Below are 27567 nucleotides of genomic sequence, written 5' to 3'. Positions count from 1 at the left end.
ATTAAAGTACAGTACTTGCTGAGTTTAACTTTTTGGGATTTCCAGTTCAGCTATTTCTATTTCTATTTCTAATTTGTGATCCATTGTTCTATATTTGGTGAAGGTCTATCTGTCTGTTTTGTGTGTGAAGAAGTCATTTAAAGGTGGGTGGAGTAATTGGGAGACGAGCAAGTAGAAGAGGGGCCCCCATCCTTAATTTCTGCCCTGGGCCCCAGCATGTCTAAAACCATCCCTGACTTAGACATTTTTTGATTTGTGGGATGTCAAATTATAATAAACTTGAAACTTAACTGAATAATATGCAATAGAACCTGAGCAAAAAAATCTGCAGCACACCAGACCTATGTACACATGGTACTGCACTAGCAGCTGAGGTCTGAACACAAAAAATTGTATCAATAACCAGAGTTTCATGAGCACACATCTGCATGTGTGCTGGAATATTTTATGTGCATCAATGTTTTGCAAATCCAATATTTATGCACAGAACAGCATTCCAGCAGGCGTGTGCCATGAATAGCCTAGCTCTTTTAGCACACATCCCCTTCATTTCTGTCTAGTGTCCGACAAATAGGATTTGAAACATGCACATACTATGTCACTGATACCTGTTTCCACTAGTTATATAAGCTTGATATTATAGTCCACGGTACTGAAGGCTGCGGAGAAATCCAGCAATGTTAGTATCAAGGAGGATCCCCTTTCATGGTTTCTGCGGAGATTGTCAAGCAGGTCTGAAGGTAATATAATTTTAGTTTGTCATAATACCAGACGGAGTTTTAGAACATTTTGCAGGATCTGATGTGTTGGGGTACTTGTCTATTGCAGACTTGTACCCCTGATTTAAATTATGAGGGGCCTTTATGGAAACAATTCAACTATATTTAGATATGTGTAATTTAGTGTTGATAATTGCATAATCTTGTAATAATTGAGTTTAAAATATGTTACACACTATGATAGCCAGCAACTCTTTCTCAGTCCCTTCACAACCATTCCAAATTTATACCCCAAATGCACCATGAGAAAAGCCTTACTTATTGGCCTTCAGTCTCTCTTAGGATAGATCATCCTTGGCATCTCGGCACTGTGGTTCAGTTTCTTCCTCCCTTTCCCTATTTTCTCCTGGTCTAGCAGCTTCCCCCCCCCCCCCCGCCCTCCCAAGACCTGCAGTTTCCAGCACATAAAAAGCAGTATAAAGGTGTGGAACTGCTGTCTAGGCTGCAAAGCTGATAGCTCTGCCAATCCTACCCTTTCTGAAGAGGACTTTCTGTTTCTGTGGGGTAGAACCAGCAGACCCATCAGCAGCATAACACAAACAGCAGCTCTGAGCCTTTAGGCTGCATTTTGGTTTTCAACTGGGAAAGTAATTGAGACTTGTATACCGCCTTTTTGTACATAAGAATAGCCTTACCGGGTCAGACCAATGGCCCATCTAGCCCACTATCCCGTCTTCACGGTGGCCAATCCAAGTCACAAGTACCTGGCAAAAAACCAAATAGTAGCAGCATTCCAAGCTACTGATCCAGGGCAAGCAGTGGCTTCTCCCATGTCTGTCTCAACAGCAGACTATGGACTTTTCCTCTAGGAACTTGTCCAAACCTTTTTTCAAAACTAGCTACATTAATCTCTCTTACCATATTCTCTGGTAATGCATTCCAGAGCTTAACTATTCTCTGTATTTCCTCCTATTGGTTTTAAAAGTAGTACTCTGCAACTTCATTTTGATGCAGTAAAAAAATTGATCCAGTTGTACCCATTCTACACCACTCAGGATTTTGTAGATTTCAATCATATCTCCCCTCAGCCACCTCTTTTCCAAGCTGAAGAGCCCTAACCTCATTAGTCTTTCCTCATATGAGAGGAGTTCCATCCCCTTTATTATCTTGGTTGCTCTTCTTTGAGCCTTTTCTAGTGACGCTATATCTTTTTTGAGATAAGGAGACCAGACCAGAATGGATCACAATACTCAAGATGAGGTGGCACCATTGAGTCTACCATCCCTTTTTTAATAATTCCTACAACCACATTCAGAGCAGTTTACATACAGGTACTTCAAGCATTTTCCCTATCTGTCCCGGTGGGCTTACAATCTAGTGTACTTGGCCAGGTGGAGGATTAAGTGACTTGCCCAGGGTCACAGAGAGCAGAACAGAGTTTGAACCCACAACCTCAGCGTGTTAAGGCTGTAGCTCTAACCACTTTACCACACTCTCCTCTCAGCTGGCAGGGGTCTAAAGAAGCTGTGCCATTCAACGGGTAGGATGGGCGTGGAGGGGGGTGGAGGACACCTCGAGACCAAAGGGAACCCATACACAGAAGTTCTCAGGGCCCCAAAGCTAGTTAAAGCAGCCTAAGCATCTAAGCGCAGTTATGTACAAAACTGTGGTTTATTGCTACTACTATTAATTATTTCTATAGCACTACCAGACATACGCAGCCCTATACAGAGTCACAAGGAAGACAGTTCCTGCTTGAAAGAGCTTACAATCTGAACAGACAAGACAGACAAACAGGATGTCATGGATACAGTTAAGAGGTTAATCTGCTGGTTGTGTTGGTGGGCAGTGGGGAGTAGGGTTATGGATTGAAGGTTATATCAAAAAGGTAGGTTTTCAGTCTGCTTTTAAACAAGGGAAGGGGTTTGGTGGACAAACTCGGATAATTTATTCCAGACATAGGGGGCAACAGAATGAACACACTTGTAAGTCAGTAATAGGAGTTTGAACTGTATGTGAAAGCAGACAGGAAGCCAATGAAGTGATTTAAGGAGAGGGGTGACATGAGTGTAGCGAGGTTGGTAGAAGATGAGTCGTGCAGCAGAGTTTTGCACAGATTGCAGGGGTAAGAGGCAGCAGGTGGGAGACCAGTTAGCAGTGGCGTATCAAGGGGGAGCGGGGGGGAGGTCCGCCCCGGGTGCACACCCGCCCCGGGTGCATGCCCCAAGGGGGTGCACAGCTGACCACCCACCGGGAAATAGGCTGCCGCTGGGGAAAGGCTTCCACTGCCGTCATTGGGAACAAGCCAGCTGAGATCAATTCTGACTTCGGAGAGGACGTTCTGGGCCAGCCAATCGCTGCCTGGCTGGCCCGGAATGTCCTTTCCAACTTTAGAATTGACGTTGGGCAGCAAAGAGTTGGTCGGCCCCATGGGGAAGAGAAGCAGGGCGAACTCGGAGCCGGCCTGTTCCCGATGGCGGCAGAGGCAGCCTATTCCCCAGCGGTGGTGGCAGCATTTTCCCAATTTTCGGTGACATAGGGGAGGGGAGGGAGAAATAAAGAAATGGGGGGGGGACACGGACAACAGGGAACCAGAAAGAAAGGGGGCAGGGTGAAACAAAGAAAAAATGGGGCACAGAGAGAGAGAGAGAAAGACAGACAGAGAAAGAAAGAGGGCATGGAGAGAGAAAGAAAGAAGGGGGCAGGGTGAAAGAAAGAAAAAGTTTGGGGAGGGAATGAGGTCTGGAGGAGAGGAAGCATACAGGAGGCTGAAAGAAGGGAAGAAATATTGGATGCACAGTCAGAAGAATAAAGTGCAACCAGAGACTGATGAAATTACCAAACAAAGGTACGAAAAATGATTTTATTTTCAATTTAGTGATCAAAATGTGTCCATTTTGAGAATTTATATATGCTGTCTATATTTTGCACTATAGCCCCCTTTTACAAAAACGCAATAACGGTTTTTAGCACAGAGAGCCTCTGAGCGTTGAGAGCAGTGTGGGGCATTCAGCGCAGCTCCCTGCGCTAAAAACCGCTATCGTGGTTTAGTAAAAAGGGAGGGGGTATATTTGTCTATTTTTGTATAGTTGTTACTGAAGTGACATTGCATAAAGTCATCTGCCTTTGACCTCTTTGAAAACCCACGGAATATAAATGATAATTAACATTTTCTCTGCGTACAGTGTGCTTTGTGTTTTTAAAATTTTATTGTTGCTAGATCATTTTGACTTGGCCACGAAGGTAAGGGGGAGGGAGGGAGGGGAGCTGCTGAAAGACATCTAGTAATCCTTGCAGGCTTGACTGTGCAGGGAATTATTTTTGTAAAATCATGTTTTGTTATATGACTGGCATTATTTTAATTTCTATGAATGAATAGAATGAAAATGATATAAAATTACTTGCTTGTTTTTATGTGCATGCGCTGAAGGAAAGTGGAGAGAGAGTGGGCTGAGGACGCTGAAGGGAAATGGGGAAGAGAGAGTGGGGAGAAGACGCTGATTTATAAATTGACAATTGTACTGAATATTGTTTCTTTTATACTTTAATATAATAAGTTCAATATAAAACAATTCAAGGCTTGTGTGGATGGAATCAGGTGGTTTGCGGGGATGGGGACCGAACTTACGGGGATTAGTCCAATAAAATGGTATTTTCTTATTTCTCATTATTTGTTTTATTTTTATTTGTTAATTTGTAAAGTGGTGATTGTTATGTATCAGTTTTTTCAAATTTACATCTACAGTACTGTCTTTATATTTTGCACAATATTAGAGGACATGTATTACTGTTTTTGTGGTGTTGTAGTGTTGCATTGTATGCAGAGTCTGGTTTCTTGGTGGTTCAGTTTAACTTTTGTCTACATATTTCTATTTTTAGTTTGTGATTATTTCATTTTGGGCAAGGGTGTATCTGTCTGTGTGTATGAAAGGGACATGGCTTTCTGATAGCATTGACTGTACAGGATCAATTGACTGTACAGGATCTGGCTTGTTTAGTTTTACAATGTATGTGTTGGTGTTCTAGTGCTCACTGCAGTGTTTAAGATGCTGCCTTTTCCTAGGTACACTCTTGTTGTGCGATATGTGGATTGTTACTAAAAATCATATTTTTCATATAGATGGAGGGGGGTCAAAAAATGATGGGCCCCGGGTGTCACATATGCTAGGTACGCCACTGCCAGTTAGAAGTAGATTGCAGTAATCCAAGCATGAGGTATAACAGTGTGGACAAGAGTCTGGGTAGGGTGTTCAGAGAGGAAGGGGCAAATTTTGGTGATGATATAGAGATAGAAGCGACAGGCCTTAGCAGTTTGTTGGATGTGCGTAGAAAATGAGAGGTAGGACTTGAAGATGACTCCCATTGTAGTGCATAAGGAACATTTTAGCGCCTAAAGTTACATGCCAAATTGATGTCTAACTTTTGATGCACTATAATAAGAGGTTAATGTGTTCTTCGTGCAGTCCCCCCACCCTTAACATAGACTTTTGCATTAAAATTTAACTGAGTCAGTTATTCTACTAAGCTCATTTCCATAAACAGTAGTACGGCTTGCAATAAATACACAAATCTGTGTTAATATCACTAAAACTTTAGTTTTCTATGTTAAGTAAACACAGACTCATTTCATCAGTTGAATCTCTGTATCACACAAAGCCTATCTGTCACACATACATCCAGTGGCACTATATAAATGATTAGCAATAGTAAGGCCCATTACTGGTTATGATTCCTTTTATTGGAATATCAAAAGAGAAGTTAATATGCATGAGTTTTCAAGCAACATTATTTGTTCTTCAGAGAATTGAAGATTGACATCTGAAGGAAGAGCTCCTAGCTCATGTAGTTCCACATATTTTGTGATAGTCCAAGTATTAGTTTCATAATCTACAAAGGATCCAGCTTTCCCCATGACCAATATAACTACTAGAATTCTACACTCTGAGGTTCATAATTGAAACAAAAATACATCTAAAAACCCACCTAAATTGACACTTGGACGACCTAAAAGACAGGTCGTCTAAGTGCTGATAATCAAAACATGTTTTAGACGTATTTAGAGGCAGCTTTGGCCTTTTGACTGCTGCTGTACGCCCAAAGCAAAAAGAGGTGTATTTTGAGGAGTGGTTAGGGTAGGAGGTGGGCAGGATGTGGATCGCCCAAACTTAGTCATCCTGCAGCGATAATCAAATGTTTGATGAGACTGCCTAGACAGAACTTATACGTTGTGACTTAGGCAATCTAAAAACAGGTCTAAGTGCACAGAAGGTATCCAAAGTGACCAGATAACCATTGCAAGGACAAAGTACAGACTCCCATACACTCCCCCAGTGATCACTGACCCCCCTCCCCCACACCACCATAAAAATTGGAATAAAAACTTACATACCTGCCTCCAGAACATCAGCACCTGGAATAGGAAAGCCTAGTAGAGCTGCACAGAGGTGGGGGGGGGGGGGAGTAGACTAATCAACCATAGAGAGGAGGACCCAGGCCCATAAGCCACTCTATAATCAATGCATTCATGGTGAAAAATGTGATTTCACCCCCCAAAAAACCAAACAAACCCAAATCCTACTGTAATGTCATATAGGTGCCACCTGCAGCCATACTTATAGTAGCTTTTGGGGGTGTTTGGGGGGCTCACCATGACCTGCAAAGGAGTTGTGGTGAGATGTTTATGTGGCAACCTTTTTGTGAAGCCCCACTACTCTGTTGCCATTTCTGGATGGCCAGTCCATCACTTTGCTGACCCCTCCCACGTCCGAAAGGTCTTTTTCTAGGCGTTTTGGAATTGGACGATTTTTTGGACGAGAATGCGGTATAAAGATAGACGACTTGGCGGTCTGGACGATGAAACGGCTGGACGTATAATTAGACGATTCTCAAAAAAAAATATTTTGGACGTATTTTTCAAGAATGGACTGTAGACGCTGCCGACTTTAGCCGACTAGCGCTCTAGGCCGAAAACGGACTTAAACATTTTTTTTTTTATTATGCTGCTTTCTGTGTCTGTCATAATTAGATTGTAAGCACTTTCAAGCAAGGACTATCTCTTGCATGTTTAATATACAGCCCTGAGTGTTTCTGGTAACGCTATAGAAGTAATAAATAGTAGTAGTAGTAGTACACTTGGTTACTACACTTTCCAACTGCAAGGGTAAGAAAGAATAAAAATATAATTGAGGAGAAAACAGGCTCTAAGGAAAGGCTCTTTGCTTTCCCTCTCTCTAGTCCCAAAAGACTTCACACTAGAATGTCTGGTGTCTGCTTCTCTTCCTAAGCACATGCCTTCAAACCGAACAAGGGAATATAGTGTTTCTCTCCTGTGCAAAACTGGTAGCGTGATGGATAAAACTGCAGGAAATATTATAGTAGCTGTTTGTTTAAGCTGAAAAAAAGCTTACTTTTGTGTTTGCTAAACTTGAACTTTATGTTTCCCAGTAAGTCTGATTTAATGAAAAATTTTTTACCACCCCCTTTTACAAAACTGTAGCGCGGCTTTTAGTGCCAGCCATGGCGGTAACAGCTCCAATGCTCATAGGGATTCTATGAGCATCAGAGCTGTTACTGTCACGGCCGGTGCTAAAAACTGCGCTATGGCTTTGTAAAAGGGGGGGGGGGGTATTTTTTCTAAAATATTAAAAAGCCTTTCATTTGCTTTTAAAGAACAGTTTTTGTATGCTATTATTCCTGCATTGTCTTGAAAAATATTAGCATTTTGGTTAAAATAAGATAATTTAATATTCAATGCACTTTGTTTCATTGTTTCATATAACACGTCTTTCCATAAAAATTCAAGGCAAGGAACATTATTTTAAAATATAAATATATTCCCTCCTTCCCCCATTATCACCCAAAAGATTGTTATAGGTGTACTTCACCCATGCACAATGATACTTTGGATCATAATATGATTGATGTCTTAATATACTTTACGGGAAAGCAAAGATCCAGCCAGTTCCATGGCTTTATTCTTACTTTAATTTCACAATTTTCCTTGCTCCTAAAACAGCTTTTAAACAGCGGTGCAGGAGCTATTCACATCACTTGTCCCCTATGCACCTGACACAGGTCAATGGTTTGATCAAAAATCTACATCAAGGATCTTTCATACATAAGCTGCACTAAAAAGTAGCCAGCATTATCTCAAGCGTGGGACCTTCCTGCAAACTGAGGCCACTTATAGTGCAGTAGTATTATAGTGCAGTAGTATTATAGTGCAGTAGTATTCTCACTAATGGCCACAAGTTAATTTCCCTATTAGCATGTGAGCACCTATTGACACCTATTTTCTAGGCGGTAAGAGGTCACACATTAATCAGTTAGCACGTGGCAATGTTTCTGTGCTGATTAGCCCAGAACATGCTTACTATTTATCTCTAGACACCCCCTGCATTAAAAAAATAAATTCTTAATTTCAGCGAGTGGGAAGCATGCACTGTGGGATGCCTAAGCATGCTGTTACAAAATTATTCTGAAAGTTACTATGCCAAAAGTGGGAGAACACTGAGGAGCATATGGTGTTTTAAACAACAGTGGAGAAAAAGCCTCAAAAACACCATGCAGCATATTTCACTAACATTGTGACAAGCTGCCTTAATACTATCATAACAAAACAAATCAAAGGGACAATGAGCAAAATGAAATCCTTTTTGACCGAGAAGGTGCATAGAACCAATAAATAGTAAGAAAATCACCAAACCGGGGGCGAACCCCTGTAAGTGCTTTCAAGAGTCTATATCATTGCACCATCTTCAATTGGTAGAAAGGTTTAAATTATGTTTAAATAACTATGTAATTTTAAAGTGTCCATTTCTTAGTGAAACTGTGATCTTCAATAAATTAAAGTGCGAGCATGTTGAAGAACTTAACTTGACAATAAAGGTGAGGTAGTTAGGAAGTTGTCTCACTCCAGCGGGTCCTGACGCATTTCACCAGTGGCTTCCTCAGAGAACCCCCCTCATGCTGGCTGTAACAGATGAGTAAAACTCCTTCCTCACTCTTTGGGGACTTCTTTTTGTTTAAATCTTACCCAGTAGTTGTATTGTTAATACTATCATAGGCATAAAAAAACTCCGCTCATAAAATATCTTTCATATCTCACAAGAGAATATCCCACTAGTGTGCACACTACAAAAGCAAAAGCAAAACTTAGCTGTCAGTTGAATTCTTCAAATGTTCCCTGAAGATCAATGCTGGCACCACCATGCTTCTCAGCGTTTTTTCAAACAAACTTCACTCTTGCAGCTCAAATTATCAGCATAAGGACCTGTGCTCTAAGGGACCCTGCGGCCCCAGCATATCCATCCTGCACTCGGCAGGGCCTGAGTCCCACAGCTCCAGGGGGCCCCCTTGAGCTGGGATGTCTTTCTCTTCTTCCCGTTATGATCTGAAGCCTCCCTCACCTTTTAAAATGTATTTTCCATGTGGCAGCCTCCCTGATGCTGTCCCTCTGCTGTGGTCTGCCCCCCCTTCCCCTGACGCAACTTCCTGCTTCTGCTTGAGCAGACCGCGGCAGAGGGACAATGTCAGGGAGGCCACCAGCAGCATCAGATAGTTGCTTCCACAGGGCAAATACATTTTAAAAGGTGAGGGGAGATCAGACCAGAATGGGAAGAAGGGAAAGACATCCTGGAGCAGCTGATATTAAAAGGAAGGAGATGCCAGATGAGAAGGGATTTGGTAGACCTGGGAGTGGTAAGAAGTGTGGGAAGGAAGGGCAGTTGAGAAGAAAAAGGGAGAGATAGATATTGTATAGAAGGGCAGTTGACCCCGGGGGTATGTGGAGGGGGGGGGGCAACATGCTAGATGAGAGGGCAGTTGGTGGACCTGGGGACAATGGGAAGGAATACTGGATGAAACAGCATTTAGTAGATGGGGGTGGGTGAGGGGAGGGATGCTAGCTGGTAGGGCAGTTGGGAAGAGAAAGGGAGAGATGGTGGACCTAGGGTGGTGGAGAGGGAGAGAGAAAGAGTGAAGCTGGAAGGGATACTGGATAAAAGAGCAGCTGAGAAGAGAAAGGGAGAAATGATGGACTTAGTGGTGATAGGGAAGGGGAGAGGGATGCTCGATGAAATTAGAATATCTTTTTTTAGATTGCGTATGATCAGATCAATTGCTAAATTTTTAGAGCCTAAATCTTTAAACATACTTATTCATTCACTCATTATTTCAAAAATGGATTATTGTAATGCATTATTATTTAATATCTCTCAGAAAGAGAAAAAACGTCTCCAGATAGTCCAAAACACAGCAATTAAATTAATACATAACTGTAAAAAATTTGACCACGTCACACCACTTTTTATTGAATCTCATTGGCTCCCTATCTCTCATCGTTTTACTTTTAAAATACTACTTTTAGTTTTTAAAACATTGAGCACAAACGAACCTCAATTTATTAACAGACTACTTATCCCATACTGTACCTCTCGCACATTAAGATCAACCAATCAAAATCTTTTAACAGTTCCTTCACTAAAAATAATTGGAACTCGTCGTACTGATATTTTTTCTGTCATAGCCCCACAATTATGGAATAACTTGCCCCTGTATCTTAGAACTGAAAAGGATTTAAAGCAGTTTAAAAGTAGCTTAAAAAGTTTCCTTTTTAAGGACGCATATAATGTATGAAACCAATTTCCCTAATCCTTCCTAATCCTATCTTTTTCCTTATTTCCTTCCCTTACCTCATGTTTTTTTACCTCATACCTTTTATTTTTTTATACATATGTAATTTTACCCTTCTTTCCTTATGTTAGTCTGTATAATTTTAATTTAATTTAATTTAATTTTTTTTTTTTAACATTGTATTAAAGTTTAACTAACCTTGTATTTGTATTATTTTTCTTGTTTTTGTAAATCGCTTAGTAAATTTAAATAAGCGATTCAACAAATTTTGAATAAACTTGAAACTTGAAACTTGAAAGAGAGCGAGAGAGAGATTGGATCTGGGGATAGGAAGAGAGGGGACTGGATGATGCATGGGGGAGAGAAAGAAGGATAATGTATCTACAGGGAAGGAGGTCCATGGGGGTAGAGAGAGAGAGGGGGGGGATGGATGAATGGATGATGTATCAGCAGGGAGGCGAGAGAGAAATAAATAGATAGATGATGCACCAGATAGTAGGGAGAGGGGAAGTGTGGTAGGAAGATAGAGTTGGATTAAAGGTATGAGGAAAGATGCTGAACCAAGAGAGGGAGAGAGAAGATGGGTGGAGAGAAATATGGGGACTGGGCAGGGGAGAGATGCAGTCCCTGGGGAGGGGGATGCAGAGTATAGAGAAGATAAGGGGAGAAGATGAACACAGAGATGAGCAGGAACACAGGAGGGAGGGGGACAGGAAAACAAATGGATATGGACAGAGAAAAAATATCAAGACAGTCAGGAGATCTTGGAGCAGAACAGTACTGGGAAAGAAGGAAGAAGGGGAACAGAGTAAAAGATGGATGGGACTTGGTGTGTGTTGGGGGGGGGGGAGAAGGGGAACAGAGGAGAAAATGGATCAGAGGAGAAGGCTAGAGATTCAGCTTTTCTCCTCAAACACTTAACTACAACTTTAACCTGCCTATATTACCTTAACCGGTATTCATGTCCTCATTAAGACTGTCAGGAATCCAACACATCCTATTGTAAATCTCATCAATCTTTTTGTAAACCGCACTGAATCCCAGTTGAAATTTGTGGTATAGAAGAAACTGTATGGAATGGCATGGAATGGTAAGGGGACAGAGAAGATGATGGGTGGGACTGGGGAGGAGGAGAAAGAATAGAGCAGATGGCTAGAACAGGGGTAGGAAAATAGAGCAGAAGATGACTGGAGCTTGGTGATTAAGTGGGAGAGTGGTGGGGAGCAGAGAATTTTGGATGGAAGAGATGGAGTAAGAATTTTGAGGAGATATTTGGCAATTGGTAAGTACAAGTGGGGGTATGTTGATGGGCTAGAAGAATGAGAATGGGAAAGAGAGGGGATAAAGTGTGGGGAAAGGTCGAGACAAAGTGTGAAAGGCTTAGAAGAATGGCTAGAAGATGACAGGCATTGAAAAGGGATGGGGGTACTGGGGCAGGATATAAGAAGTAGGGGAGATGCTGGGCATGGAAGGAGTAAGAAAACAATGGGAAGTGCTGGACATTGGATGGGGACGGAGACATAGAGAAGATGGACTGGACATGGGAGAATCAGGCATGGAAGGTGGAGAGAGACAGCGAGAGATGCTGGATACAAAGGGAAGTTGAGTAACAGTGAGAGATGCTGGATGGAGGTGAGGAAAAGATGATATGTTAGATGGAGGAAGAGAGAGAAGATACTGGTTATAGGAGTGAAAATACAGAAAAGTTGCTATACAGAAGGGAGGAAAGAGAAAAAGAAAGTGCTGGAAGAAAGGAGAATTAGCAAAAAATCCTAAGGAACAATATGATGAAGAATGGGAGGGCTGGGGTGAGGGAGTTGAAAAGCTGTAGGTAGATGTAGTTAAAACAATGAAGACTGAAATAAGAAATATGAAGTAAGAAATATGAAGTCTGAGTAGATAGATAGGCAGAACAATAATGAAGGAAAGCTGAAAGGAAAAGATCAAAGTCAAAAATGGATGTAGGAGAGGAAGTGAAGAAGACAGGACAAGAGAGACTGGAGACTGGAGATCTTGTAAAGAAAATTAAGAAAACACAGAGGAAAGCAGAAACTGGGACAAACAAGATTGGAAAAAATATAACAACCAGACAAGACAGATAGTACAAATTTTATTCTTAAGTTAGTGAATAGAAAATGCCAGTTGTACAGTAAATTTACAATGCTTTTTTTTTATATTTTGCAGAGTACAGGGTACTGTTTCTATTTCTCTAGTGTTGCACTACCTGCTGAATGTGGCTTCTTGGGGTTTTTTGTCTACATACTCCTATTTTGACTTTGTGCTCACTTATTCTGTACTTGTGTTCAGTGTTTGTGACCAAGGTTCATAGTTGTTTCTAAATTATATACCCCAGATCCCAGAGAACTATGGTCCACTTGCCATTTGATACATAAACACTGAAACAGTCCCATTGGGGCCAGAGATAACATTGAACATTGACCTGAGGACCCCTCCATTTTAGCCACGGACCTTGAGTTCTCCTGACCAAAGAGTGAATGATAATAGGACTAGATTTAAGACAGTCTATCTGCAATTTTTCAGAGATATTACTCTCCACCAGACCTGCTGAGATTTAAGGAAAATTTCACTATCTGTAAATGTGTTGTAATTTTGTCTTTAGTGAAATGTCTTTTTGGGAACCTATGTATTTCACTTTTATTTTTTGGTTACTAGAGAATCTCCAGTGTTGCCTCACCAGATTAGTGGATTACAGTAATAGGGAAATTTAAAAGTATTTTGTCCATATACTGAATATTTTCTTAGTTAATTAATATTTTTCCTCTGTAAGCATGCAAACAGATATTGTGACTCTATGTTTTGTATTGATTCATGAACTGATGGACTGTAAACCTCATTGATGTTTCAGTTTTATATTCTCTTGTATTTTTCAAAATCTTAATAAACTTTCATGGAAAAAAAAATATTTTCCTCTATCATCTTCTGTTATGAGAAAGAATGCAAAGGGTAGGCCCTCCCCCACCCAAGAATACCTTATAATCCCTTGCAGTCTAGTGGTGTAGTCAGGAAGGAGTCCAGTCACTCTTGCTCATGTCAGTTCTACACTCAAAATGGCTGCTGTGACTTCCTGTGGCAATCTCACAAGATTGCCATTAAAGGTACCGTAATGGCAACCATTTTGGGAGCAGGCTAGTATGGGAATCACTCCTGCCTTGACTATACTTCTAGACTGCCACAGATTATAAAATAGTCCTGAAGGAGGCATCTATAAATAGGCAGGGGGAGAAAGGCAACTCCTGGTCGGAGGAGAGGGAGACAAAGCTGCCATTTACTATGTATAAGATAAAGAATACATTTTCAGCTTCATTGAAGCTAATACCATGGCCATAGCCTTTTGGCCAAAACAAAACCAGGCAGAAATGGATTTGGGTCCAGTTTCAGTAATGTAACTGAAACCAAAACCGAAATTCAGTCAGCCTTTAATTGCATCCTGAATTCTTCCCATGTTAAGTGCATATTAGCGCTTAACATGGTGTAATAAAAGGGCCTCTTAATGGGAGATGATAGGATGCTTCTTGATCTCAAGTGTCATAGGGATGATCTGGAAACATGCCCTTTTTTTGTGGCCCCTGAAGACTGAATGTGCACCCCTGATTTAGTGCGTTATAAATTAAAGCTTTCCTCTTATTCTGTATATATGCTCTAATACCGTAAAAGAATGATTTGTTTCATCTGGTTTGCTAAAACTATCTTGAAATTAAATTGAGCAACTTTGGTCTTATCCTTTATGCATCAGTGGTTTTAATATAGCGGGACTCACGAGGAATGTGATTGCACCCAAAACACAAATATAAAACCCTAGCTCTCGAATTTCCAGCAGAGAATGTGGGGAACATTCCTCACAATTAGATGTATGCTTGAAAATGGTCTCTTTAGAGTTGTAAATAAAGCCTTTATAGAGAGCTACTCTATAAGAATATATGTTTTCTTTCTGCCTGAAGAAACAACTATGCTAACTGCTCTGAATTGACTCCTCAGTAATTAGTAGCGGCATAAAAGCTTCCAATATACATAAACATATGCAGATATTTACACCAAACCCACACATCCTACATTTTGGAGAAGAAAAAGGACAGTGGTCCAAGCTGAAAGGAGCTATAAATATGGCAACGGATCTTTCTAGAAGGAAAGTAAACAAAAGCTTGAGGAAAAAAAGAAACCAATATGATTTTCCAAATGACTGGAAAAATAAAGGCAAAAGAGATAGCTTTCAAGAAGTACAGAAAAACTCAAGAAACTAAACGGAGAAAAGATTACTGGCTAAACTCAAAGAAACAAAGAGAAAAATATGGCTAGCAAAATGTATTTGGTGGATTGTTCCTCTGCTGACACAGTCAGTAGTTCTGCGAGGGAAGCTACTAATGCAGAAATGTCTTCTCGTGTGACAGAATCCCATTCTTCACTGACACATTGAATCAAATCATCCCTGATTCTGGGTCGTGGATTACATAGGACACTATCCTCTCTTGCCCACAGATGCTCAATTGGATTGAGATCAGGAGAATTCCCAGGCCAGTCAGTTCATACTGCAGGAAACAGTTTCTTGATCTTTATCACTGTGATCCTGGCAGTGTGTGCTGGTGCTCCATCCTCCATCAGAATGAGGTTTGGATGAGGAAACATTCTTGGATTTTTTTTGTGGTCCCTGTAATAGTCTCCATTGACTGTTTTGTCCTTTTGAACTATAACTAAATCTGTCTTTTTGTAGCATGACATGCCACCAGCAACCATGGTTTTTATTCCAAACTTGGGTTGTCTTATGGGGCTTGTCGGTTTGAATTCTTCTATTTTGTCTGTTAGGGAAAGGAAAGGGTTCTATAGGAGATTCATCTGTGAACAGCAAGTGTGCACGCTTAATTTTGCTTGCAGGTGTGTCATCAGCAGAGCCTTCATTTTTCATTCTCAAGCAGAATGCCAAGCGGTCAGCCACATTCTTTTCAGTCAGATAAAAAACTGCAAATAAGTTTTAAAAAATAACATTGCACAAAGAAGATAAACACTGTTACATAAATAACTATGATTCAAAATGGTCATGAAAATCATGAAGAAATACCTGGAATAAAATCATATATAACACTGTAATAAATGTTGTTGACCAGGGTCAGAAATTTGTTACAGTTACGAAAGGCGTGAAAAAATGTCTGCACTACAGATACACTATTGAGACGTGTAGGCTATTCAAATTAGAGAATGACACGAGGAAAAAATTTGTCCCTGTCCCCGCCCCATCCCCACAACCACCGACCCTGTTCCCACCCTATCCCTGCGACCACTGTCCCCGCCCCGTTCTCTACCCTGCAACCACTGTCCCCGCCTCGTCCCCGCGACCACTGTCCCCACAGCATCCATACAAGCCTCAGTACTGCAATATTTAGCTTATTCCTTCCTTATAAATCAAAATTCTGGATGCTGAACTAGAGAAAGAGATGTTCAGCTGGCAGGGCTTTGTTCATAAATTTTTATCAACACAACTAATATACTACTTTAACTATAAGCAAATAAATAAAATAAAATAAATATAATTTTTTTTTCTACCTTTGTTGTCTGGTTTCTGCTTTCCTCATCTTCGCCTCATTCATTTTCTTCCATCCAATGTCTGTCTGCCTTCTTTGCCGTTTCCATATGCTGTGTTACTGTGCCTCTCCCTTCCATCTCTCCCTCCACCCCCCCCCCCAACCAATTGGTCTGGCACCCATCTTCTTCCCTCCGCTCCCCCCATAGTCTGGAATCTCTCTCTTCCCCATTTCCCTTCAGCATCTGTTCCTCTCCACCCCACCTTCCCTCCCTCTCTCCCTTCCCCAGTTCCCTTCAGCACCTGTTCCTTTCCACCCCACCTCCCCAGTTCCCTTCAGCATCTGTTTCTCTCAAGTTTCAAGTTTATTCGAAATTTGATGAATCGCTTATACATAAAATACTAAGCGAATTACATTAAAATCCAAATTTGTACATACATTAAAATACAAAAGAATGATAATAACAAATCGAAAAAGGGGTTAGACCTACAGACCAACAGACATGACTGGATGTGATGGGATGAGGGGATAAGGTTACAATATTAATCATTTTAAAAAGAGGGAGACAATAAGGGAAAAAACATTAGGAAGGGTATCTTTTTTTTTTTTTTTAATTATTCTATTTTTGATAAAAGGACTGCTGCACTGTGACTATTCCATACAGGAGGTAAAAGCATCTTTAAACAGGAAGGTTTTTAGATTAATTTTAAAACGGCTAATGTCTTTTTCGTCTCTTATATATTGTGGAAGAGAATTCCAGACTTGGGGGGCTACTATTGACAATATATCATGTCGTCTGGTACCGATCACTTTTAAAGAAGGGACTACCAAGAGACCTTGGGTTGATGAACGAAGGGGGCGAGAAGAGTTGTATTGAATAATTATCCTGTTTATAAATTGCGGTTCATTTGTGGATAAAGTTTTAAATACTAAAAGTAGAATTTTAAAGGTAATGCGATGGTTAATGGGAAGCCAATGTGAGGCAACCAGAAAGGGGGTTACATGGTCATGTTTTTTCCCATTGTGAATAAGTTTAACGGCAAGATTTTGAATTATCTGTAAACGTTTCTTTTCTTTTTGAGTAATGTTTAGTAGTAATGAATTGCAATAGTCTAGCTTAGAGATAATAAGTGAATGTATAAGTATGTTCAGGGATTTTGGTTCCAAGAACTTGGAAATAGAACGGATTAGACGTAAGCGATAAAAGCAAAATTTAACTATGCTACTTATGTGCTCATGATAGGAGAAATTATCATCGATGGTGACTCCTAGTAATTTTAATGATGAAACTGTATTGATAGGAGTGTTATTAATGTTGAAGGGGGAGCACAACTTTGTTCCTTGCTTGTGTGGAAAGAGCATGGCTTTTGTTTTTTTAATATTTAACAATAATCTATTAGATTTCAGCCAATTTTTGATTATTTCTAATTTTTGGTTAATCTGGTTTATTTCTTCTAAATTTTCTGGGTTTAAAGGATGAGACAGTTGGATATCGTCTGCGTAGGTGTAAATTGTGAAACCTATGGATTGACATAGACTCAGTAGGGGTGATAGAAAAATATTGAACAATAATGGGGACAGTATAGAGCCCTGGGGAATACCGTAATTCAGAGAAAAAGACTTAGAAGTAGTATTGTTAAAGTGTACGGTATATTGTCGATTTGACAAGAAAGAAGTAAACCATTGTAAAACTTGGTCACAGACACGATAGATTTTAGCCTATTTAAGAGTAAAGTGTGATCGATGGTGTCAAATGCGGCCGATAGATCTAAGGAGAAGAGGATAACAGAATTGTGATGGTCCAGATGATAAATTATGTTTGTAGTTAGCCCGATCAGCGAATATTCTGTATTGTGATTTTTCCGAAACCCTGTCTGATTGGGATGCAACACATTGGTTGCTTCAACAATGTCAGATAGTTGGTAAAAAAACTACTCGTTCCGTTAATTTTGCCAAAAAAGGGATATTTGTGATAGGGCGATAATTTGAGGCTTCCTCTGGGCTTATCTTTCGGTCTTTTAGTATAGGAAAAATTGCTGCAGCTTTCCAAGATGATGGAACAAAGCCTGTGCTAATGCTTTTTAGTACAAAATGGTGTATGAATGGGCCAAAACAGGAAAAAAAAATTTTTAGGATTAGTGGAGGGATAATTTCTAAGCTGGAGCCCTTTAAGTTAACTTTAAGAAAAAGGCGTTCAGTGTCCTCTAAAGATGGGAGGTTGAAAACGGAGCATTTTGCAAGTGGGAAATAACTGTTGTCTAAGCTATCAGTGGGACCGTCAGATATGGGATGATCAAAGGTTTTACGTATGATGTTGATTTTTTCACAGAAGTAGTTAGCGAGATCTTGAGCTGTTAAATTGTTTTTATTGACCTCTGTTTGTAAGTTAGGGGAAATAAATTTTAGGATTGAATACAGGATAGAAGGGTTTCTTGCTTTTAAGATTTTTTTGGAATAATATTGTTTTTTTTGTGTAATTGATTTTGGTCTTGTATAGACATGCATGTTCTTTATATGATTTTAGGTTTTCGTCAGATTTATTTTTCCGCCATCTTCTTTCCAGGCACCTCAGTTGCCGTTTCAGCAGTAAGACTTTATGAGAGAACCAAGGATTACGTATTTTTTGAATAGAAATGGATTTGCTGATGGTTGGGGCTTCCTTGTCCAATAAAGATTGAATTAATGTGTTCCAGATTGTGAGATGATCGTCAAGGGAGCCTGCCTGAAAGTTAAGCGTTTCTGAGTTTATGACCGATTGGATATTTAGTTGCTCAAGTTTAGAGTAATCGCTATAGGTAATTTTTCTAGGGTGTAATGCTGACTTTAGTTTGTTTTTTAAATGCAACTTAAAGGAGATAAAGTGATGGTCTGACCATGGGACTGATACATTATGGAGGTTATCCAGAGTAAAAAAATTTTGATTTAGGAGTGAAGATCATGTCTAAAATATGTCCTGCTGAATGGGTTGGATCTTGGATCATGGGCACCCCACCTTCCCCCATTCCCTTCAGCGTCTGTTCCTCCCCACCTCACCTTTCCTCCCTTTCTCCCTCCCTGCCCCTTACACTGGCTAAGTATAACAAAGAAAAGCTAGTTTAACTTTGCCTTTAAAATAATCCTTTATGTATACTAGAAGAGTGTTCCAGAGGTTGGAGAATGGGGTAAGAAGCAGGGTAGCCAGAATTCAAATCCCACTTCTTTCACTGACGGCTCTTGTGATCGGCAGTGATCTCTGGTACAAGTTAGGGGTTTATATCCTAGCTACAATAACATGTTTCTATGTTGTCCAACAATTGGAGGTAATGCATGAAATTTACAACTATTACAAACATTTGCCGCTGATTTCCTGGGTCTTAAATCAGGTGCAGCTCAACCACAGCAATGAACTGCACTGAATCTAAAAGTAAGTAAACCAGCTTATTAGCATGGCAATGAGAACAGGAGCTTGCAATACTTCTGAACATTTATCTTTTTAAAAAAAAATCTATTCTGCATAAAGCTGCCCGGTCGCCGCCGCCGCCTGAGCATCTCCCTCCCTGCCCCTTACCTTCATGGCAGGCAATTTCTAAATTTGCTTCCTACGAGCAGCCGAAGCATTGAAGCCGCGTGTAGCTGCAGGAAAGGTCATCTATGATGCAACTTCCGGTTGCGTCAGCGATGACCTTTACGGCAGCCACACGTGATTTCAATGCTCTGGCTGCTCGTAGGAAGCAAATTTAGAAATTGCCTGCTGCGAAGGTAAGGGGCAAGGAGGGAGATGCTCAGGCTGTGGTGGTGGCGGTGATCAGGCGGCAGTGATTAGGAGGTAGGGAGGGAGATGCTTGGGCGGCGGCAGGAGCTATCAGTAAGGAAGTATCAGTGACCGCGTGCATTCCCTCCCTTAACTGCAGAGACAAGGTCATTCACTGCTCCATGGGGCAGTGAATGGCCTTGTCCCTGTAGCCATGGTGAACACTCTTTCCTCCCCCCCCCCCATCATTTCAGCGGGTTACCCGCGGTCATCTGCAGCTTACCGCAGGTAAAAGCCACCATGTCATTCTCTAATTTAAATGTCAACATTTCACAACATTTTTTTTTATAAAAAAAGGCTTAAACATGGTATAAAATTCTGTCACCTTCAAAGGGCTCATCTGAATGACAAATTCCAATCTTTGTCATGCTTTTTCAGTTTGTACACAACCACAAGATATAACTAGAAGAGTATGGAATGCTAATGGCATCATTAAACTTGCAGCAAAATTTTAGCAAGTAAGCAAAGTCACATACCAACGTTAACACAGGAGTCAGAAACTTTTGTTACACCCTGTAAGAGATTGGAAAACTAATGGAGATGTTGTAAAAGAAAGAATAAGTGAATTTCCTAGAATCCAATGAGTTACAAAATCCAAGACAGCATGGTTTTCACCAAAGGAAATTTTGATTGATTTTATGACTGGGTGACCAAAGAATTGGATCAAGAACATGCACTAGATGTAGTTTGCTTATATTTTAGCAAAACATTTGATATGGTTCCCATAAGAAGCTCATGGATAATCTAAATTAGGATCCAATATGGTGAACTGGATTGGAAATTGGTTGACTGATAGATGGTAGTTATAAATAGAATGTGCTTGGAGGAAAGGAGAGTGACTAGTGGAGTGCCTTAGGGACTAGCACTAGAGCAGATTCTATTTCGTATATTAAGTCACCAAAAAGAGAGCACAAGGAGGCCTCAATGATGAAACAATCAAGGCACAACAGAGGAGTCATGAGGATGAGATGTCACTGATTCAGCTATGGGTGTAAAGTTCAAAGTTTAGATAGTAGCACTGCCGTCCATCTCAGGATTCACTTTAAATGTGCATATGGTATCTTCATCCCTCTTGTCCCTTTATTATAGAATGCTTATAGATTCTCCTAAGCAAGAGGCACCCAACAATGCAAATGCTCCCTTCCTTCAGAGAAAGGAATGAAAGGAATCATGAATTTCAGTCAATACTTGGTTTTCTTTTTCTTTTTTTTTTGTAAATCTTTATTGATTTTTAAACTTTGACAATGCAATACAATTTTCTGAACATAAATATTTCATAAAACGCATTATTAAAAATACAATTTATACTTAAAACAATCATTTTCTCCCCTCTTTTCCCAAATTTAATACAATAAGACAATTATGTAATTATGATATTATAATTAAGTATTTTAATAAACAAAATATCATTCCCTCCCCCCACCCTCCCCTGGATGTGTAAGGAATTCTAACAGCCTCAAAAATATAAATAAATTATATATATTACACTTATTATGATGTTACAAATATAGTCAATGGACTCCACACTCTATTAAATGTACTACTAAACCCCAAACACTCTGCATTCATTTTCTCATATTTATACGTGGTACAACCATTTGTCCACCAAAATGTGTAATTTAGTCTGTCATACTTCTTCCAATTATGTGTAATCAATTGGATAGCTATTCCCGTCATTATCATATCATAAATACTTGGTTTTCAAATTTTCTCAACTATGGAACAAACTTCCTCTTATCTTAAGGGGTTCTAGTCCTTTTCAACTTTTTTGCAAATCTTTAAAAACTATTTTTTTTTTGCCAAACATTTCGGAAATCAGTAATATTAATATTTTCTGACCGTTACTTTTTTTTTTTTTTTTTGGGTGGGGTTAGTTACTGTTAACCAAGTCGAGCTCCACGTTGGTTGAAGACCCGGCATACAAAGCTAAGTTTTAGTTTAGTTTAGTTTAGCATCCCTCCTGCCCAGCTGCTTCAGGTTGGGTTTGGGGCAGGAGGGAGTGGGCATCCCTCCTGCCGGGGTACTTCAGGGGGGTCCTTGCCACAGCCACTCAGCTAATCTCGGCAGAGGATTCCCTTGCCATGATCAGCTCAACGGCCGTATCTATTTGAAATGTAGGCCAGCATTTCAGGCGTTTGTCGCAGCTCTAAGGAGACCCTACGGCTGCTTAAGCTCGCCCAAAGCCACGCCCAGCCTTGGGCAAGCTTAAGTGTCCCAACATGTCTCCCTCAACCACGACAAATGCCTACAGTGTAGGCGGTATGCTTTGGGTTTTTTCTTTTTTTTTAATGTGCATCCTTATTGGCTGCTAGACAGAGGTAGGACAACTACCACTGCCTACAGTTGGGATGCCCGTTAATAGAATCTGCCCCAAAATGCATAAGCTAGGCAGCGAAAGGCTGCTAAGCACAGTTAGGTGATAGTGTCTGAAGATCTCAAGATGACAAAATAATCTTACAAGGCAGTGACTGAATACAGAAGGATGCTAGTCTGCACAGAGAGAGGCAACAAAAGCAGAAGAAAGGAGGTGTTAATGCTTCTGTACAAATCATTGGAGAGGCCAATCTTGCAGTATTGTGCTCAGTTTTGTAGACTATGGGCCTGTTTTACAAAGCCGCACAGCAACAGCCCCGAAGCCCTTTAAATCTCTATGGGCTTCGGGGCCGTTACCGCGCTGCAGCTAAGGACGTAAAAAATATTGAAGAAGTTCAGAGGAAGGCAACAAAATTGCTATAAATTTGTACCAAAAGACTATTAGAAGAGGACCTGAATACATATTCTCTAGAGGAAAGGACAGATAGCATAGATATGAAACAAGATGTTGAACTACTTGAAAAATATTAATATACAAACAAATCTTTTCCAGAGATGAGGAAGTAATAAAACTAGAGGATATGAATTGAGGTTGCAAGGTAGTAGATGTAGGAGTAATATCAGGAAGTACTTTTTCATGGAGAGGGTGGTAGATGCCTGGAATGTCCTCCTAGTGGAGATTTTGAACACAAAAACAGTGATAGAATTAAAAAAAATGCATGGGATAAGAAGAGAATGGGATTAAAGCAAACCTTAATGGTGTTTAGATGGCAACTCCAGTTGAGAATATGTATCAAGCAGACTTTATGGTCTGTATCCTGAATATGGCAAAGACAAATCAAAATCTCGTATATTTCACATTCCTATCAAATGTTTTAAGTTTAAGCTGTGCTGTATCTCGTTGGGGGAGGGGAAGATATCTTAAGGTTAAAATTAGCAAATAAGATGTTTAGAGTTAGCAACATAGTTGGATTGATGGTTTTAATCATGTAACAATCAATGGGGTCCTTTTACTAAGGTGCGCTAGCCGTTTTAGCGCGCGCTAAATGCTAACACATCCATTATAGTCTATGAACGCGTTAGCATTTAGCGCCCGCTAAAACGGCTAGTGCACCTTAGTAAAAGGGCCCCAATGTGACTAATGCTGCGGACAAAATACAAAAACTCTTCCAAGATTATTTCACATATAATTGACTTTATGGGAAATTGCCGATAGCTTCTTTTTGTGATAACAGTTTTTAACCATAAAGAAGTGCAACCTACTCAAAGTGGCAGGTGCAGCTCTGTCTGCCTCGATGGGGCAGACTAAATGACCATGCAGGTCTTTATTTGCTGTCATTGACTATGTTACTAGTGTAAATCAATTAGGTCATGTGATACTGCTTAATTTTGTTCTGCACAGCACCTTATACCTGAGAGGGATTAGAGAAGAAGCAATTTGTTTCAGATTTACTCTGTCAAATCATCTGCTGATAGCTCCAGACCACCCTAATCTAGTGAAGAAAATGAAGCTTTCTGCTGACAGCATTTTTCTAAGGAATTTCATTGCTTACTTTGAAACAATTAAGAATTGATAAATCTAGAAAGTTGCTTTCTGTATTTTAAGAAAAGCTGATGAGTTTTCGTGTTCTCTGGAGCCACTGAAAGAAAAATTCAAACCTTGCTTATTTCAAGTGTGAAAACATGTATCCACTCCGAAGCACTGCGGATAGCATGGGTGATTTTTAAAACTTTATTGCATGTAAAACAGTACATCCAGAAAAAAAGTTTTCATAAAATTGTATGGCCATATATGAAAATAGAGGGCTAAATGCTATATATGGCATCCAAAAAGGTATTATTCTATAAGTTGCGCTTAAAAGTTAGGCACCGTTTATAGAATAGCACTTATGCCCAGAAACCACTACTAGGGGCTCCTTTTACAAAGGCACGCTAGGGTCTTAATGTGCGGAATAGCGCGTGCTAAAATGCCGCGCGTGCTAAAATGCCCCGCGCACTAGACGCTACCGCCTCCTTTTATCAATTAATTGTGCTTACTGCAGGTTAAAATGTACTACAATGGGACACATTCAAGCATCCTGTGGTAGTTTCAGCATTTGCGCTACCCACATGCTAAAAAATGTATTTTTTAGCACCAGGGATGTGTTTGGGTGTGGATAGTGGGCAGAGCTATGCAGTTAGCAAGTGGACATTGTCACATGCTGATTAGTACAGGAGCTCTTTCCACCTACAAAATATGTGCAGATAAGGTCTCAAGCAGTAATGGCAATGCGCTAATGGGGAAATAAGCACATGGCCATTATTGTAAAAATAGAGAAATCTGCCTTTTACCAGCAGTGCTATAAGTGGTCTAAGCATGTAGAAAAGACACATGTTGGAGCTATAGCAGGCCACTCTTTAGAACTGCTTAGCAAAAAGGGCTACTTAGTTATTTTTCCTGCCTGTATCTGTCCTTATGTAATCAAAATATTTCATGTAAGTGCAAAGAACTGATGTATGAGTAAATAGCAGCAATTTTCAGAAGGGTAAATAACATACTTTCCCTTTTAAAATCACCACTTACACGTGTTTCTAGGCACATGTGCACAAGAAAATATATAGGTACAACTCTCTGCCTTTTGAAAATATAAGAGTAAATGCTAAACTCTACCCAGCTCCACCCCTAGAATGCCCATTTAAAAGAGGTGGCAAGTCAAATGCGCGCAAAACAAAAGCGCGTAGACAACTGCGCACAGACAAGTGAGCGTAAGACAATTGAGCATAAGATACGTGAGCGCAAGACAATTCAGCGCAAGACATGTGAGCGCAAGACAATTGAGCACAAGACAATTTAGCGTAAGACAATTGAGCGCATAAGTGCACGGAGCGTGCCACAAAATGTTAACAACACAATCACGCGCACGTTCACGTAAAAATGTCATTTGTCATCATACATGACGGTGTTTTGCAAGTGCATTTTTATCACTATAGTTACCTAGCCTCTTTGTGCTTAGAATATAAGTCAGAATCACTGACAACCTAAGCTTTTATACATGCATCCAGTGCCTTATTTTATAAACTGTTCTTTCCATGTGTAAAAACATTGTTTTACACATGGACAAACTTTCTAAAATGACTTCCTTCTTGACTAGCTTTCAACACCTAACAACACCTTCTTCAGATCAGAACAGAAGGAGCAAAAGATAATATTACCAGAATATACTGATAAATAATAAAAAGTCTTCCAATTATAGTCTGAAAAGGAAATGGGGTGGGGGAGAGGAGATTGATGGGTGACTGTATGGCTCATACTGCATTAGAAAGCCTAGGTCTTTGATCATTTTCACTTCTGAAGTCTTACATTCCTGGATTATTTGAAGTTTTCCTTTGCATATACTGATTATAAGGTCATTGATGCAGTGGTTTGGTCCCTGAAGAATGGCAGCTAACCTTGGTCCTAAATAGAAAGCTGATGTTTGACTAGAGGCTGCAGAATGCCAAGGCCTCCTTCTAAAACAGCACGGTTCCTAATTGACTGAAAGGCTCACAGTGTGGGGGGAAGGGAGGAGTCTAAAAATAAGTCTAAACTAACCTCTAACACACCTGGCCTATTCTGCCCTGTGAGTCAGCGCAGGTGCATAATGTATCCACTGGGGCATGGATATCTTCCGAGATATTTCAGCAAATCCATCTTTAATGAAGGAGCCGATGGGTGGTGTGTGCACATTTTTGGGAGACTTTTCTGCAAAAAAGTAAAACTGTTAATTCCATTCCTCTGCTCTCTCATGGGAAATATAAGTAAAGTGGCCTCTCATTGTTCTGGTCAACTCTACATTTTATTAAAAAGCAGCCTTTCTAATAGTGATAGACTCTGGAAAAGACACTCGTATTGTGACCCAAAAAACGAGACCAAATTCCACTACTACTTAAAATAAAACAAAATAGAATGTGATCAAAAACAACTAATTCTTTGCTCAAAATAAAATAGCATTTTTGAAAAACATTTGAGGTATCATATAAACACACTGCAAAGTAAAGCACTTATTTTTCCACTTAAATGTGGAGGGGAATTTTTAGGCTTTTTAGTCTGGTGCTTATCACCTATAAGTTCCTTGCCCGGGGCCTAACAATCCAAGAATTAGTGATTGGCCCATACTGAAAGTCTTATTGTTATTGGTTTTATATTTAAGACGCCGGTGTTTGTTCATAGAGGGATTAGAAGTTATTGCCAATTGGTTTTGGTGGAATTTTAGAAAGTACATCCAACTCAGAATAGAGATGTCCTTGTCAGTATGTCAGATATCACCATCCATTTCTCATGTATTTTAGCATAGAACATAAGAAAATAAGAATTGCCGCTGCTGGGTCAGATCCAGGGTCTATCGTGCCCAGCAGTCCGCTCACGCAGCGGCCCTCTGGTCAAAGACCAACGCCCTAACTGAAACTAGCCCTACCTGCGTACGCTCTGGTTCAGCAGGAACTTATCTAACTTTGTCTAGAATCCCTGGAGGGTGTTTTCCCCTATGACAGACTCCGGCAGAGCATTCCAGTTTTCTACCACTCTCTGGGTGAAGAAGAACTTCCTTATGTTCGTACGGAATCTATCCCCTTTCAACTTTAGAGAATGCCCTCTCGTTCTCCCTATCTTGGAGAGGGTGAACAACCTGCCCTTATCTACTAAGTCTATCCCCTTCAGTACCTTGAATGTTTCGACCATGTCCTCTCTCAATCTCCTCTGTTCGAGGGAGAAGAGGCCCAGTTTCTCTAATCTTTTGCTGTACGGCAACTCCTCCAGCCCCTTAACCATCTTAGTCGCTCTTCTCTGGACCCTTTCGAGTAGTACCGTGTCCTTCTTCATGTACGGCGACCAGTTCTGCTAACATACTGTCTGTTCTAAAATACTTGAGAAACGGATGTCCAAGTGCCGGCTACATCTAGCATGAGAATCCATTTTGCAAACTGAAATGCCCAGTCAATGAATGAAACAAAACAAGGAACACGGACCGCTTTATGACAGCCATGTTACAGCCATGTTACAAACTGGCAACATAGCTGTCCACATGGAGGAGTAGCTTAAGGGTTAAAATAACCAAGTACAAAACATTATATGGTCTTATACCAAGTTACCGTTTAGATTATTTTGAACTAGTAGAAAACAAACGTTTTTCACGAAACACATTTTTTCCCCCTCAATAAAAGGTTGTGTATACAAAAGATTTCTTAATGGAACCCTATCCTTTCAGGCAGGACTTTGGAACAAAAGTTTTAGGGCTCCTTTTACTAAGCTGTACTAGTGGTTTTAGCGCACGCTGCATTACCATGCGTGCTAGAAGCTAATGCCAGCATTGAGCTGGCATTAGTTCTTGGCATGTAGTGCGTGCGACAATGCAGCTCATGCTAAAAATGCTAGCGCACCTTAGTAAAGGAGCCTTTAGTGGTTTGTTCTTAAATTCTTCTTACCAGGTCTTTAGAAGATTGTTAAAAACATGATAAATATACAGAGGAGATTGAGAGGGGACATGATCGAAACATTCAAGGTACTGAAGGGCAGGTTGTTCACCCTCTCCAAGGTAGGGAGAACGAGAGGGTTAGCCAATAAAAT

Source organism: Geotrypetes seraphini, chromosome 3, assembly GCF_902459505.1.
Source record: "Geotrypetes seraphini chromosome 3, aGeoSer1.1, whole genome shotgun sequence".
In the NCBI taxonomy this organism is placed as follows: domain Eukaryota; kingdom Metazoa; phylum Chordata; class Amphibia; order Gymnophiona; family Dermophiidae; genus Geotrypetes; species Geotrypetes seraphini.
Note: the sequence above shows the minus strand (reverse complement) of the source record.